The 15,561-nt window shown below is 32.4% G+C and overlaps 1 long non-coding RNA gene across 1 annotated transcript in view; it reads left to right on the top strand.

Moving 5' to 3' along the window:
* Nucleotides 1–15,561, top strand: part of LOC141583901 (uncharacterized) — a 137,407-nt gene that overhangs the window by 73,261 nt on the left and 48,585 nt on the right. The window contains exon 2 of the long non-coding RNA XR_012516740.1: nt 12,912–12,981. This is a non-coding gene — a long non-coding RNA (uncharacterized LOC141583901). The remainder of the gene's footprint in view (nt 1–12,911; nt 12,982–15,561) is intronic.

Raw genomic sequence — 15,561 nt, 5'->3', positions numbered from 1 at the left:
TGGGGAGGCCTCACAATCATGGCAGAAGGGGAAGAAGGAGCAAAGACACGTCTTACATGGTGGGAGGCAAGAGAATGTGTGCAGGGGAACTGCCCTTTTTAAGATCATCAGATCTGGTGAAACTTACTCACTCTCACCAGAATAGCAGGTGAAAAACTCACTCCCTTTGATTCAGTTACCTCCACCTGGGTCCCTCCTGTGATGTGGGGATTATAGGAGATGCAGTTGAAGATAATATTTGGGTGGGGACACAGCCAAACCATATCAGCTGCTGTTTATCAGTCAGAACATGTAGTATTTGACTTTGGGTTTCTGCGCTGTTTCACTTAAGATAATGGTCTCCACTTCCATCCATATTGCTGAAAAATACATGATTTTATTCTTTTTTATGGCTAAACAGTATTTATGCATGTGCGTGTGTGCATGTGTGTATACCACATTTGTTTATTCAGTTATCCATTAGTAGACACTTAAGTTGATTCTAAATTTTTGCTTTTGTGACTAGTGCTTCAATAAACAGAAGAGTACAGGTATCTCTTTGACATAATTATTTCTTTTGTTTTGGGTAATATCCACTAGTGAGTTTGCTGGAAGGAATAGTAGCTCTATATTTAGATCTTTGAGAATCTCCATACTGCTTTACATGTACATATTAATTTACATACCAAACAGCAGTATATAAGTTTTCACATTTCTCCCCATACTCACCAACATATGTTACTTTGTTGACTTTTTAATAATAGCCATTCTGACTGGTATAAGATATCTCATTGCGGTTTTAATATGCATTATTGTGATTAATAATGCATTTTTTGTCATATGCTTTTGGGCCATTTGTATGTCTTATTTTGAAAAAAGAAACAGTCAATTCTTGTCCACAGAACACTTTATAATATGGTTATATGACTTCTATTGTGTTGAATTGTTTGAGCTCCTTGCAGATGCTGGATGTTAGCCCCCTAGTGAAGGATAGTTTGCAAATATTTTCTCCCATTCTGCAGGGCTTTTGTTCACTTTGTTTATTATTATTTTGGTTGTGTAGAAACTTTTTAGTTTAGTATAGTGCCCTTTGCCTATTTTTGTTTTTGTTGCTTGTGCTTTTTTAGGTCTTAAATATAAATTATTTGCCTAAGCCAATGTCCAGAAGACTTTACCTAGATATTCTTCTAGTGTTTTTATAGTGTCAGGTCTTTCATTTGAGTCTTTAATCTATCTTGAGTTGATTTTTGTATATGGCGAAGAGGTAAAAGAGATACAGTTTATTTCTTCTGCTTATAAAAATCTAATGTTTTCCGTATAATTTATTTTAAAGGGTATTCTTTCCTCAGTATATGGTTTTGTACACTTTGTCAAAGATCAGCTGGTTGAAGATAGTGTTTTTACTTGTGGGTTCTCTATTCTTCACCATTGATCCATTTTTGTATTTTTATACCAAGGACAAGCTCTTTTGGTTACAATAGCCTTGAACGGTAAGTTGAGGTCGGATAATATGATACCTCCAGCTTTCCTCTTTTTGCTTACAATTCCTTTGGCTACTTGGACTTTTATTTTTGGTTTCCTAATAATTTAAAAATTATTTTTTACTAGTAATGTGAAAAATAATGTTTTATTTTATAGGAATTGTAATGAATCTGTAAATTGCTTTGAGCAGTATGATCATTTTAACTATATTAATTCTTCGGATCTATGATCACGGGATAAATTCAGATTTGTTTGTCTTATCTATGATTTCTTTCATCCATGTTTTAGAGTTTTCCTAGTGGAGATCTTTCACTTCCTTGATTAAATATATTTCTAGGTATTTAGGTTTCATTTAGCTATTGTAAGTAGAAGTCTCTTCCTGATTTGGTAATCAGCTTGAAAATTACTGATGTATAGAAATGCTACTGATTTTTGTGAGTTGATTTTGTATCCAGAAATTATACTGAATTCATTTTTGATGGAATTTTTATGTAATATTATATTGTCAGCAAAAAGAGTTTGACTCTCCCTTTTCCAGTTTGAATGCTGCTTATTTCTTTTGCTTTTGCAATTGCTCTAGTTAGGACTTCCAGTACTATGTTAAATAGAAGTGATAAAAGTGGGCATTCTTGTCTTCTTCTCAGAGGGAATGCTTTCAGCTTCCACCATTTAGTATGCTGTGGGGTTGTCAGACATAACCTTTGTTATTTTGAGATGTTTCTTCTATGCTTGGTTTGTTGAGAGTTTCTTCTCATGAAGAGATGCTGAATATTATCATATGCTTTTTTGCATCTATTTAAATTACATGGTTTTTGTTCTTAATTCTGTTTATGTGATTTATCAAATGCATTGATTTGCACATGTTGAATTAGCCTTTGTACTTCTGATGTATTTAAGACCTCTTGAAATAAAACCCACTTATTCATGGTGAATCATCCTTTGATGTGCTGTTGGATTTGATTTGCTAGTATTTTTTATGAGAACTTTTGCTTCTACGTTCATCAGGTGTGTTGGTCTGTAGTGTTTCTTTGTTGTTGTTTGTTTGTCATAAGGAAAAACTTTTTTTTCAGATAATCCATAAATCTCCAGAAATATAAGACCTTATTGTTTACAAAATATTGTTTTTTAGAAACATAGCATAACACTTTGTTTTTTATTCCAAATCTAATATAAGACCCCTAACCCATCAGGATCAGAGACTATGGACTATTTAAATTTTACAAGTATCATTTTGCACTTCTGATGTATTTATGACTTCTTGGAATGAATTATCATGTCTTGATAACTATCAATCCAGTTGATTTTTTTTTTATTTCAAGGCCACATCTATCTTTTGTCCTCTTCATCCTCAATGCCACCTAATGCCTGATTTCATTGCAACAATTGCTAAGTAGTCTTCCAACTATTGTCTATTTCACGTTGCTAAACATAACTGCAATGACTTTACCTAACTTAGTTTTGAATTTGGGGTCTACTTTCTACAATTTAGTCTATGCAAATTTTTAATTGTACTTACCATTACTCTGTAATTCCAATCCACATTTTTTTCACTAGGACATCATGCTTTCCCTTCATTATGCCGGACGTATTACTCTCCCCTATCTTGCAAAATTTATCTGAATATATGCAATTAGAGCTCAACATTACTCTCTCTTCCTCTCTCCGACTAGTACACTCACTTTAATATTTTCTTTGAAATACAGGTATAGATATAGTTTGCAATTTTGAGTTGGAAATAACTTAATTGGTATTTTTATCTTTATCTTGTGTGATGCAATGTACATGATTACCTTTTCCCCTCTCTGGTAGATTACACTAATAGTCTAAATGTTTCTTCAAGATTCTATCTATTTTCTTGGTCATATAACTTTGCAGTATCCTCTTATTTAGGATTAGAGGACAATCCTTTCCTCTTGGTGGCAACATTTGGCTTATTTTGGTTGGTGAGATGTTCGTGTATATAACACAGGCAGCTTAACAAGTGCTAGTGCACCTGGGCTTACTCCTGGCAATAGCAAGAAAAGATCACATCTGAACTAGCTCATAGTCTCAGGAAAAAGATCAAAGACAAATAGAATAAAGCTGCCTAAACTACGATTTTCAACAAAAGTTCAACCAGAAAAAAAAGTTCAACATCTGACCCTTAGATACACAAACTAGCTAAGTCAAGGATAACGGAGTCAATCCCAGTTTAAATGACTCATGACCAACTAATAGGCAGGAGAATAATAATAAATTATTAGTTTAGGCCACTAAGTTTTGATATAGTATTGTATACTGACAAACCACTGTTGATATCTCATAGTTAGCACTGAGTTAATTGTTCAGAAGAAAATAATATTATAACTCTCATTTTGAAATCAACTTACATTATACATTTTCATATCACATGCATTCTTCAATTTGATCAATATATATGTTTTCCATAGTCAAAAGAAAAAATTATTTTGGTTTTCCATTATTATAAACACTTTAGCAAACAAAATCTTGAGATATTAGCTAGAAGCCATGTTTTGCTTTTTCATAAATTCAATTGTAACTTTTCATATTATTCTATATGGGAATACTACAGTTTTTAATTGTGTTGACAATGAAGTATGATAACACATAAATAAAACATGTTTATTGATTATTATTAATGCCTATAATGCAAATGTTACATTCTTAAAGCTTTGTGAGCAATCATTCGAGATAGACTAAAATGGGATTGAACAGAAATAGAGACAAGTACAACTCTTTAATTTAAAAAACCTTGGGCTGGTTATAGTGGCTCACGGCTGTAATCTCAGCACTTTGGGAGGCTGAGGAGGATGGATCACCTGAAGTCAGAAGTGCAAGACTAGCCTGGCCAACATGGTGAAACCCCATATCTCCTAAAAATACAAAAAAATAGCCAGGCATTGTGGTGTACAATTGTGGTCCCAGCTACTTGGGAGGCTAAGGAGAATGGCTAGAACCTGAGATGCTGAGGTTGCAGTGAACCAAGATCATGCAATTTCACTTCAGCCTTGGTGACAGAGTGAGACCCCCTCTCAAAATAAAAAAAAAAAAAATTTAAAAAGTAGGGTGTCAGAATTGAGAAAATTGGGTTAAAATAAATATTTATAACATTGCAAAATGCTTCTTAGATTATGAGTGTATTAAAAAAATCTGATACATCAGAGTAAAAAGAACATAACATATCATGTAAGCTACTATTGTATGCCTCTGATATATCAATAATTCAGAATATTTCTTGCATTTTATGCCTGATGGCCTATGGAAAATCATACTCCTGAGAGTGCCTGTTTGAAAAGCAAACAGATGCACATACACTTGAAGAATCTTTTATATCCAAATTTCATGTGATTATGGGATAAAATTAAAATATACCACTAGGCAAATTTCAAAGAACTAATGTTCTCAGATGAATTTAACTAGTAATTGTTATTTCTATTTAAGTAAAATTGAAGAAATTAATCAAAACAAGTTTTGTTTTTAATGTGACTTGTGTTCATTTATTTGAATTCCCAGGCAAACTGAGTCCCTGAAGTTGGAAGTCTAGGCTGTTCAAAAGTATGAACATCATGAGTGATTTATATTTTTCTATTTTGAATCTATTTACCTGATTATGAGTCATACATTTGTATTATATGCATTGGGAAATTATGAAAAAGAAGCTAAAATCCAACCTCATACCTTCAACCAAAAATATACAATTTTGGTGATTTTCAAAATTTTCTGTGTGTGATTGGAATATTTTTATGACTTTGAAATATAAGTTTTTATCATTACATTTAATTATCATCCAACTTTATAAAATAGTTTAAATATATATTTTAGTAGCTGCATACTATTCTGTTAAATGGAACTAGATAAGCCTAATTTACTAGTTTAGGATACACATAGCTTCATTATTCCACTTAATCGAATTGACCTTATTCTGATCTTATTAGTAAGAAATCTATTATTTTTCTCCTGAGACTATCCTTGTCCTGAATCATTTAAGAACATCAAGCATGGTTTATTCAATCCAAAATATTTAGTGATGTTTTCAAATATCAGACAATGTGATAACTACTTATAATTAGTGATAACTATAGTCAGTTTCAGTATTGCTTTGGTCATCATCACAGGATTGCTAAAGGGCATTGATTATATCCACTGCAGTGAATGCTAGTCCAGTGTAGCAATTGTTCTCCAGCTACCTGAGGTCCCTAATTAGAAGGCAAAGTTCTCTCCCCTTCACCCTAATAATTATATATTTTTTTCTTTTCATGATCTTATACCAAGACATTTTTATCAAGAAAGATTGCTGGAGCACTACGTAAAGACCATCTTCCAGTCTTCATCACAAGCTTTACTAAGAAACGACATTACCTTATAAGTATTTGGTTTCTTGTGTTGCCTTTTCCTTTGAGGTCTTCAAGACAACCTTCTTTATCCACATAGAGTAGGGTGAACTTCCTCATACTGTGTTATTTTTTTCAGGATAACAACTTTTTTTTTTTTTTTTTTTTTTTTTTCTGAGTCCACCTGGAAAGTACACCCGGGCAAATCTTTCCAACTTGAAATTCTAGAAGTGTCTTTTCCTTCAATGACATATCTATGATTTTTTATGCTAATTGGGGCACTCCATCATTGCCGATTGCATATTCAATAATTACTTACTGAGTAACAACAATGTGCCAAGTACTCTTTCACTTTTTGCAGTTAGAACTATGGGAATCACACAAAGTCCCCTGCTCTCATGGAGCTTATATTCTAGTGGAAGAAGCCATAAAGTAAAAGAATAGACCAATAAATAGGAAATGTTAGGGAGCAAGTAGTCCTCTGGAGGACATGAAATTTTCACTAATAACTCAAGAGTCTACAAGGGATAAATCATGAAATGATATGGGTGAAGGGGATTTTAGTCAGAAAGTCATAGCTAGTGTAAGAACCCTATGCTTTGGGTGTTCTAAGAAGAGAAAGAAAGCTAGTGTAGCTCTAAAAAGAATAGAACTGTAAATGTGGAAAGAGGTAGGCTTCTGATAGAACAGGTGTCTGGCTTTGCTGGCCAAATATTAAGTTTTAATTTTATTTAATTCACTGGAATGTCACAGAAGAATTTTATGTAAGATATTAAGTTTCATTGTTCTATTTTTATTTTTTTAAAAAAGATTACCCTATATGTGGAGAATGAATTGTACATAAGTTAAAACAGAATGAGGAAGAATAATTAGGAGGCTATTATAGTAATCCAAATGAGATAATGGATTTCAAGATCTATGAAAAAGGGGAAAATTGGAAAGATATGGTAACTGGCAGGAAAATATTTTAAAGCAGAAATGACAAGTAGCTTCAACTAAATAAAATAAAATAAAATACTCCCACAACAAATAGATGAGAATCTAAAGAGAGGTACAGAGATAGTTATATATATATTATATATATACTATATATATAATATATATATAGTATGTATATATAATATATATAATATATAGTATGTATATTATATATATATACAAATTAGTATTTACACATATAATTCAAAAACTGAAAAAAATTAATTTCTGAAATTAAAAAATCTACATGATTGTAACAGTATAAATGGGGTTGTAAAAATATAAACATAGCAGAAAGAATATTGAATTTGAAGACATACTTCTTTAAATGTCTAGCTTAAAAAATTTTACAGTCACTGTGATCCAGTTAAATAGACTGCACTCTAATAGTCACTTACTTTATCTATTAAATGAACATTTACACCAGCATTACATCATTAATGTATTTTTTCTATTTATATCTTTATTTTTATCACATTTAAAAGTCAGGAAGCTTATTAGTATTAGCACCATAAAATAAAAACCCTGGGAAGGAAGTGGGAATATGAACCTATGATCAAATTGTGGTAAATTTGTACCCTAAACAATGGCTTTATATCCATATCTAACTAGACATGGATTTATGCAATTAACTAGATATGTGATAGTGAACAAGTTATATGAATTCTGCTATCCTAATTTTTCATCTAGAAAATGGAAATGATAATGCACATGAACAATACTGTGAAAAATGATAGTAAAAAATATATGTAAAATGCCAAGAACCTACAGGTAGAAATCACTGACATTGCAATGTTTCAAAACAGTCTGTTTATAACAATGACATTATTGCTATTTTATCAAGTGTTTATAATTTAGACACTAGTTTATCACATGTTACAACAGATATTTAATGTGCAGAAAGTAGTTAGAATTCTTGATCATATGCTCTTAAAATTATGTCACACGTCAATGGTCTGTGTTGTTATAAGATAAAATATTTTATCATTAATTATTACCTAACTTAAAATTTGTATTTAAATATTTCTGTAAAAGGTAAAATCATCATGAAAGTTTTTGAGGTGTTATAAGACTTTTTAAAAGTATCTTTAAAATGACATTTTGGTTTTGGAAAATTTTTTCTCATTTACTCCTACAAAAGAAGACTAAATGTGTATTTAGTTGTATGTCAAGGTTTTCTTAAAGAAAATCCCACAAAACACACACACACACACACACACACACACACACACACACACACACACACAAATGACCCAGCCTATGATGCATGATGAACTGAATAAACTTTGATTTAATTGTGAGGAAACTTTATTAAGAAATTGAAGCCTTATAAGACTAAGTAGCTTTAGCTCAATTTTTGTTTCTTATTAAACTCCCTGAAGTTTCTCTATGCTGAAAATTTTACCACATTAATTTTTCAGTTTATCACATATTGACTGAGCACCACATTGTATCAGTTGTGGCTTCAGAACAATGATCAAATGACCAGTGATCGAGAAACAGCAACAAAATTCCTACTTCCTTGGAGATGGCATTCTAATTTAGGGAGTCTGACAATTATGAAATAAATAGGCAAAATATATACATTGGTAGATGATGTGTATTGTGTAGAAAAGTAAACCAGTTAGAATAGAAAATGCTAGCATACGGGTGAGTATATTTTAAATAGAAAGATTAGGGAAGGCATCCCTGAGATGACATTCGAACAAAGATCTGAAAAATGCAGGGGAGACTTTACATTTTTTACCTGTGTGGAAAACAATAGAAATATCCTTTTAAGCCAAGGAAACCAGTTCAGGGTTCTAAGAAGAAACTCTTTGGCTTATCAGAGGATCGACCAAAAGCTAGTGAAGCTATCAAGGAATACAGAGCTTCTGTTAGAAGAGTTGCATGGGGACTGAACATGGAGGGCCTTAGAAGCTATTACAAGTTCTTTAGTTTAAGTTTTGTGTGAAAAGGGGAAGCCACTGGAGAGTTTTAACCAGAAAAAGATATGAGTAGCATTTTTTTACAGGTTCATTCTGAGAGCTGTGTGAAAAGGAGGCATTAAGGATCATCCGTATAGAGAAACAGAGACAGCAGTTAGAATGTGACAGAAGTGATTCAACCTACAGAATATGGTGGCTTGAAATAGTTAAAAGGTGGGAAGAAATAGAAATAATGTTTTCTTTATTAAGTATAACAAAGGAGAGGTGTAAAAGATAATTTTAAAGTTTCAGTAAAATAAAAATAGAATCACCATTAACTGAGTCATGGAAAACTATGTGAACAGCACGTCGGAGGAGCCAGGTGTTTGTTTTTGGACATAGGTGTAGATATAAAATATAAGGTCCAAAGACTCAGCCCTGAGGTTATCAATTTTAAAAGTGAAGGAAGAGAACAGAAAAGATAAAGATGCTGAGAAAAAAAAAATCCTTTGAAAACGTAGGCAGAAGTGACCAACTGTATAGATAAAGTTGGTAGGTCAAGTTATGGTCTCATAACTTAAAAATGCCCATTGGATTTAGCAATCTGGAGATCACTGGCAATTTTCTTAAGAGCATTTCTAGAGGTAAACGGGGAAAAAAAGCCAAACTGGTTTGAATTCAAGTAGTAAGTCATGAATAGTATCTCTTGTATAGATAAGTCTTCCAAATAAATGTGTTACAAAAGATCTTAGACAAAAGGAGCAGAAAGGAGAAACAGAGTCGGGAGAGTTTTTTTTTTTTTTTTAATATGTAAGATTATGAGAAAAAAAGAAGTATATTATATACTAATAAGAATTAGTAACCAGAAGAAAAATGATGATAACAGAAAAAAGGGGAGAAAAAATACAGACAGATCATTTATTGGTAAGTGGAGATGGTTTATAGAACACAGGTGGGGGAAGTCTTGCTTCCAGTAGGAGCATATGAAGTTCATCCAGAGTAAAAAAGAATAAGGCAGAGTTTATGGTCACAGATGATCCTAAGTAAAAACATTTAGTGTCTTAGAAAGAGAAAATTAGTTATTTCCCCACAGTTCTGTAACTGAGGCAGGGATTGGAGAGAATAGCTCATCTCTGCCCCACATGTTTCTATGGGGGCTGAACTGTCCAAAGTGGCTCTTCACTCTTACGGGCTATGTCTCTGCTAAGATGACTGACATCACTGGAGCCTGATCATGAATCTCTCTTTATTTCTACACAGTCCCTTGCATGGCTAGCTTTGGCCTTCCATAAAGCACGATGGTCTCATGTTGGCTGGAATTCTGGCTTAGTAGCCGAATTCACCCATAGTACAAAAGCAGATGTTTCCAGGCACCAAAAACATCACTTTTGCCAGGTTATTTTAGTCAAAGCAGTCACAGGCCATCCCAGATTCAAGGGAAGATAAAACAGATTGTACTTTTGGATGGAGGAGTGGCAAAGTTGTGTTACAGCAGAACACATGGAATACGAGGTATCACAGCCATCTTTGGAAACATGATCTGTGCTACCCTGCAAAGTTCTGCTAAGCATTTATGTTTAATAAGATTGCATGAAAACATTGGATAGTTAGATAAATACTCAAAAATGAGAATGTGATTATCATATTACAATTTTGTGGTATAACATTAATCCCTCCATTATACTCAATCTCAAAATTCCCTCAACTTCAAGTAGAAGAATTACTTTTGTTTAAGAAAACTGGAGAATCAAAATGTAACAGAAAAACTAAAATTAAAAAATGGGTTTTACCTGTTACTTCCTGCAATTCTAAACTTAATATGTGATAAAAATGATCACTACAGGTTATGTTCATTGTAAAGTAGGTGCTCAAATATTTGTTTTTACTGGGGAGAGATAACATGGGGAGAAATGCCAGATATAGGTGACTTAGGGGGATGGAGGCAGTAAACTATATTGCCATATATGTACCTATGCAACAATCCTGCATGATCTGCACATGTACCCCATATTGTAAAGTACAATTTTATATATATATAGCACTTCATATATATGTGTATATATATATATATATATATGTGTGTGTGTGTGTGTATATAAAGCACATATATATAAAGCACTTCATAATGAATTAGTTTTTAGCTACCATATAAATGATTTAAATTATGAAAGTCAATGACTTTATAGAAAAGATACTTAAACAAAATCCAGAGAATTATGAATTATTTCATATCATGTTCTTCAGGTTTTTACAATAGAAGGCATTATTATTTTTAAAAAGCAAGAATATTAATATCTAATAACACATTTTCTCATGATGTGTTATATTGGCTAGGGAACACTTAAGTCATGTATTGAGATAATTACATTATTATTTTTTGACCTAATATAGTTAGTTGTACATTCTTGGGTAAATCACGCCACATTCAGAATAATACTTCAAAATTTTTTTAAGAAAAAATCATTTTAAAATTTCTATAATGTGCTAAAATGTCCTGCATAATTAGCAAATTATCTTAGGATTAAAATTATATTGCACAAATATTTTATACAATGTACGTATTAATTTATTTCCATCTAGAAAGCTACACAAACATGAAAACTAAAAACAGCACCAGTTTATTAGCTCCGTGGTTTGTAGGGCAGAATTCCGGTGTGGCATGGTACGTTCTCTACTTAGAGTATCACAAAGCTGAAATCAACATGTCAGCTTCACTGTGTTCTCTTATAGGGGATCTGGGGAAAAATCCACTTCCAAGCTCATATTTGTTGTTACCAGAATTCAGTTATTTGCGGTCACAGGGCTGAGATTCCTATTTCCTTGCTACATGATCCACTTAATCATCAAGTCAGCAAAAGTGCATTAAATCTTTTCTGTGCTTATAGCCTCTTGTTTCTGAAGCCATCTTGAAAAAGCAAATCGAAACAAAACAAACAACAAACAACAAATACAATGAAACTCTGCTTTTAAAAGGCTCATGAGATAGGTCAGGATAGCCCACATAATCTTTCTATCTAAAAGTCAACTGAGCCATGTAGTATAACTTAATCATGAAAGCAAAATCTATCATATTCATTTTCTTGTAGATTACATATACAGGATATTCCATGGGTAGAAGATTTTCAGGGACATCTTGAAATTCTGCCAACCACAATATAGAATGGCAATTTCTTACAATTTCAAAATTACCCATGTTGCTTTTATTCTAATCCAGAAATGGGGGTTCAATATAAGCATGATTTTTTTTCCTGAAATGATAATTTCCACCTTTGTAACAGTATTATTTTAAAATATTTTTAAAAAGTTTTTGTACAATATTGTAGTAAGAACACTTAACATGAGTTCTAACCTTGTAACACATTTTTAAGTGAACAATACAATATTGTTAATTTTTAACACAGTCTTATACAATTGGTTTCTAAACCTTATCTTGCATAACTGAAATTTTATACTCATTGAAGGACAACTCCCCATTTTCCTTTCTCCCCAGCTTCTGACAACCACCATTCTACTCTGCTTTCATGAGTATGACTATTTTAGAACTTGGAAGACATTCATTTATTTTCTTGTTTATTTATTTATGTATTTAGAGTCAGAATCTCGCTCTTTCCCCCAAGCTGGAGTGCAGTGGTATGATCTCGGCTCACTGCAACCTCAGCCTCCTGGGTTCAAGCAATTCTCCTGCCTCAGCCTCCTAAGTAGCTGGGACTACAGGCACGCACCACTATGTCCAGCTAATTTTTTTATTTGTACAGATTGGGTTTCACCAGGTTGTCCATGATAGTCTCAATCTCTTGATCTCGTGATCCGCCTGCCTTGGAGTTCCAAAATGTTGGAATTACAGGAGTAAGCCATCGCACCTAGCCAGCAGACATTATTTTAAGTGAAATAAGCCAGTCATTGGAAACATACTGTATAATTCCACTTACATGAACCAGTAGCACTCTCATTCATTGGCAGTCCTTTTATTGCCACCGTAGTAGTGAGAAACAAATAGTGTAAGCAACAAAACTTTCTCTTAAATGTTTGTTTCACTAGAAGTTGGACTTACTGCCAAATAGTTTCTTATCTGTACAAAAACTCTACGGTTAGCTTTGGAGCTAAGATTTAGGATGAATATTCTGCAGTTCAGATCTTTCCAAATCCCAGATCTCAATCTAGCTTCCCTTAGTGCTTGGTATAAAGGAAAACATACGTTATCAAATAATTAAATGGCTGCCTTTCTTTTGACCAGGTCCTTCAGAGTCTTTGATTGGAATAACCATTATTATTAATCTAATTGTTGGCTTATCTGCAATATACAGGTACATATTCTTTTCTTTTACTTTTTATATTTAGTAGATTTCACATGTTACCTAATTAAAGGAGTTATGAAATAACCAATGTAAAAAATAAAGGAGATTAATCTTATGATGATAATTATGCTTGAATTACAAAGTTAAATTCGAGAAACTGAGTCTCTTAAAAGTGAATTAAAATATATGTATGATATAATCTTACTGAAAAGAGTGAGGTAATAACTACAGGAAATGATGCTCTGAATATATGTAAAGATAGTTATAGATAAATACTGTATTGGATTAACATTTTATGGCTTAGCAAACTATCCTGTGAGCAGAATCTGGCCACCTGTTTTTATGTGATCAGCAAGGTAAGAATGATTTTACAATTTAAAACATATGTGTATACACACACACATATAGATAGATAGATAGATGGATAGATAGATAGATAGATAGACATTTATATTATATGTATTATGTATATACACTGGCATTTTGTCCAGAACAGTTGCTCAATTTTAATTTTGGCCTGCAAAATCTAAAATATTTACTATCTGCCTTTTTACAGAAAATTTTTACCAACCTCTGCTCTAGTTTATATATATATTTTTTCAAATAAGGGTTTGTGTTACCAATTTTTAAATTACTTTATATGTAACTAAGGTTGAACAAAACTGTATGAATTATAATCAAAGGAAGCCAGAATTTTTACTGCTAGAAAATGAAGTGACAAGCAAGAGAGGAGAGAGAGGCTAGAATGAACCCCATGGTGCTGGATTAGAGTAGACTACACAAATGAACTTATGTTTATTTCAATAGAAATAGATGATAGATCATGAAAAATTGATAGAACAACAGATTATAGATAGGCGGAGTACGTAGATACAGACACATGCAGATGAACAGATGCATGTGTGTGCATATGCTTCTTGTATGTACATCTGTATTTGCTTGCTCTGCCAGCTAGGAGGGCCTAGAATCAATGACACCCAATAAAAATGAACACACTCAGGGCCTGATTCAAGATTTTAAAATATCCTTCTCATTAAGATGAACTGGGGCCTGGAGCAATAAAAATGTGATATTAAACCTGAAATATCTTATAATTCTAGAAAGTAATGAAATGCTCAAATCAACCAATGAAATAAACAAATTATATAAGTTTCTTAAATGGAAGAACAGCCAACCTGAAAGTCTTCATGCTGATCAAACCTGAAAAAATATTGAGCAAAAATTCAAAAACAATAGAGAGCGTAACTCAAAAAATAGCATAAAGATATATGAATTCATACTGATATAAAAATATTCAGTAGCAAATGGAGAGAAAGTTCAATTAATTCTAAAAGCAAAGTTTAAAATAATTTATTCTGGTGGCCTCCTCCTCCATGATGTGGCATCTAATATCACCCTCCACTCCATGTCAAGTATGGGGTAGACTTCAAGACTCACATCTAAAAAATAGAGTATGAAAAGGAAACACACACACACACACACACACACACACACACACACACACACACACAAACGGTAACTTCTTTCCAATGGAGGGTACTAGCAAACACTACCTTAACCAAGCAGTCAAGTTTAATATTACTAGTAAGAAGTCATGTTGATACCATGTAATGCCTGCTATGATGTGCTGAAAATGATCCATCAACAGACAAATGAATAAAAAAAATATGATACATATACACAATGGAGTATTTTTCATCTATAAAAAAGAACCAAATTCTGTTATTTGCAATGACATGGATGGAACTGGAGGTCATTATATTAAGTAAAATAAACCCAGGCACAGAAAGACAAACTTCATGTGTTCTCACTTATTTGTGGGAGCTAAAAATTGAAACAATTGGAGTCACGGAGATGGAGCGTAGAATGATAGTTACCAGACACTGGAAAAGGCACGGTAGTGTGGGGGTTGTGGGTAGCACAGGGTGGTTGGAGGGAAGTAGAGATGGTTAATGGGTATAAAAATATACTTAGAATGAATAAGAACTAGTATTTAATAGGATAACAAGGAGACTACTGTCAAAAATAATTTATTGTACATTTTCAAAAATAACAGTATAATTTAATTGTTTGTAACACAGATAAATAGCAAATACTTGAGGTGACAGATATTTCATTTACCCTAATGCTATTATTATGCATTGTATGCCTGAATTAAAAATTCTCATGTACTCCATAAATATATGCATCCATTATGTATGTAGCCATAAAAATTAAAAATGAAGAAATTGGCACTTCATCACTGTGGACTTTATCTCCAAATCCATCACTCTAATCTAACCAAGAGAAAACATCATAGAAACCCTATTTTAGGATTTTATTTGAAATACCTAACCAGTTTTCAAAAGTGACAAGATTGTAAAGACATAAGAAAACTGTCATAGATGAACGAGATTAATGACAAATTGCAACATTGTTTCCTGGATTGGATATAGTAACAGAAAAAAATAATATGGATGATAAAAGAGGTACAATTCAAATGAAATTCACAGTTTATTATGAATATTAATTTCTTAGTTTAGATAAATTTGCCCTAGTCATATAAGATGTTAATATTGAAAGAAGGTATATAAAGAGCATATGGAAACT

Source organism: Saimiri boliviensis, chromosome 3 (assembly GCF_048565385.1).
Source record: "Saimiri boliviensis isolate mSaiBol1 chromosome 3, mSaiBol1.pri, whole genome shotgun sequence".
In the NCBI taxonomy this organism is placed as follows: domain Eukaryota; kingdom Metazoa; phylum Chordata; class Mammalia; order Primates; family Cebidae; genus Saimiri; species Saimiri boliviensis.
Note: the sequence above shows the minus strand (reverse complement) of the source record. Positions and strands in the feature narration are given on the sequence as shown.